Source organism: Furipterus horrens, unplaced genomic scaffold (assembly GCF_987537825.1).
Source record: "Furipterus horrens unplaced genomic scaffold, mFurHor1.1.pri manual_scaffold_2, whole genome shotgun sequence".
NCBI lineage: Eukaryota > Metazoa > Chordata > Mammalia > Chiroptera > Furipteridae > Furipterus > Furipterus horrens.
In genome coordinates this window covers 12906096-12908218 of record NW_028327172.1, presented here as the reverse complement: position 1 = coordinate 12908218, position 2123 = coordinate 12906096, and the positions used below count along the sequence as shown (strand labels likewise).

Below are 2123 nucleotides of genomic sequence, written 5' to 3'. Positions count from 1 at the left end.
CCCCAGCCCCTGGCACTCAGGAGCCAGGAGACTGTGTGGAGAAGAGCAGGTATCCCCTTGGCTCCCCCTGCCCAGCCCCAGGCCAAACTGGGGCTCTTCCCTGCCTTCTTCTGGGGAAAGAGGGAAAGTGGGTATGCTGCCAGGTATGGTCAGCCCTTGGTCAGGGGCCCATGGGCACCTCCCACTGGACAGCCCAGCCCTGGTCAATGCCGCACCGGCTGGCTCTGGGAACTCAGCCCAGGAACAATGGGGCCATTCATGTGCTTTGCACAATGATCCTCTTGGTGTATCTCCATGGCTAGACGGTGAGTGAGAGTGAGTGAGTGTGTGTGTGTGTGTGTGTGTGTGTGTGTGTGTATGTGTGTGTGTGAGAGAGAGAGAGAGAGAGAGAGAGAATCTGGAGGTAACTGGAGAGCCCAGGAAAAGACAGAGAAAGAACACCAACCAGGGACTTATTTGTAAAAATCCTGATGTCCATCCTTTGTCAGAAAATTACTATGCGCCAGGCACTGTGCTAGGTGCTTGTGTTATCCTCACAACAACCAAGCGAGTCAGTTCCAACATTACCACTATTTTATTTCATGTTTATCAATACATAGCTTTTATCGCATCTTTAATAAAACATCACAAGTAAGACTGAAGAATCATCTGACATCTCGCTGTTTCTGTAGCTGGACAACTTAGATCTTATTCATCAACCTGCTGAACCATTCCTCTTTCAGAAACACAGATACCATCCCAAACGTTTCTGATATCCTCGTTTTTAACTGTTGTGGCTTGCTGAATCAAAGCAGCTGAGCTGGGTAAAAGTTCAATGTCATTTCCTTCAAGAATTAACTCATCTTTCCAGGCTTGAGATACTGAACAAGTAATGCCTGACCTCATCCAAACCCCGCAGATATGTTTTTCACCCAAGAAATGTCTGATTTCAACAAGAGAACCATTCTCCTGAATAATGACATTGATGGGGAAGTGAGCGTACACAGGACTCATCTGTGACGGGAGCCCAGTGTGACACCCTCGATCATGCTCTGTATGTAACTGCAGGTAGTGCGCATGGTAGCCAGTTCCTTTCTATTTCCCCACCATTTGTCAGCCAGGAGCCTCTTGTTTTTCTTTCCAAGGAGACTGAGTTCTATATTGATGTGATTGAAGTCCCTCCACAGGGTGCCTCTGGGGCCCTTCACAGTGACTGTGTGTCCCTTCAGAGTGAGGTTGACATTTTCTGGAATGTCGACATTTTCTGGAATGTCAGCAGTCTGATTACTGCGAATGGACTTCATCCTCACAGTAGAGGGGACCATGAGATTACCCCCACTTTAAATATAAGAAAACTGAGATGAGGTTATAGAAATCAGAATAATGGTAACTTCTTGATGGGGCTATTGACTGGGAAGGGGTGCAAGGGAATTTTCCGGGGTAATGGAAAGTTCTCTATTTGGGTGTTCACATGGGTATATACATACACACACATTCATTGTGCTGCCCACTGAAGACTTATGCATTTTGCCATAGGTAAATTTTATTTCACTTTAAAAAATGATGGTACATCCATAGAGTGGAATATTACCCAGCCATAATTAAAGACTAAGAAAGCTCTTTATGAATTAATATATATCACCAACATACACTGTTAAAGAGTGACGTGAAAAACAGCATTTTTCCAGGTTGTATGAAATGCATATTTTAAAATGTAGTCTATATGTTCCAGCCCGTGCACATTTCAGTTATATCCAGACAGATACACACACACAAACCACAGCTGCCTCTGAGAACAGGAGCCACACTGCTGGACACGGAGGCTGGACAAGACTTCCCATGCTACATACCCTTTTCTTAACCCACGGGAGTGTATTACTCATTTAAAAAGTAAGTGAAATTAAAGCAGTGTCTCAGTTGCCAATTCCTGAGCCATTATGTCCATTGTTTCTGCACATTTAATTCCAAAATCAAAGGGTCTCTCTCCACTTTTCCCACTGTCTCCAGCCTGTCCCCCCTCCCCCCCACACACACCTTAAACCCAGCCAGAGTGCATCTAGCTGTGGCTGCCCAAGTGGGAAAAGTTCATGGATGGGCTCCACCCTGGACCATTCAGAAGCCATTGTGGCCTGAGGGTCGGGAGG

The 2123-nt window shown here is 45.9% G+C and overlaps 1 pseudogene; it reads right to left on the bottom strand.

Annotated features, from left to right (window-relative positions):
- Window positions 1-687: 687 nt before the first annotated feature.
- LOC150017917 (large ribosomal subunit protein uL6 pseudogene) lies at window positions 688-1289 on the bottom strand (annotated as a pseudogene).
- Between the last annotated feature and the right edge of the window lie 834 nt (window positions 1290-2123).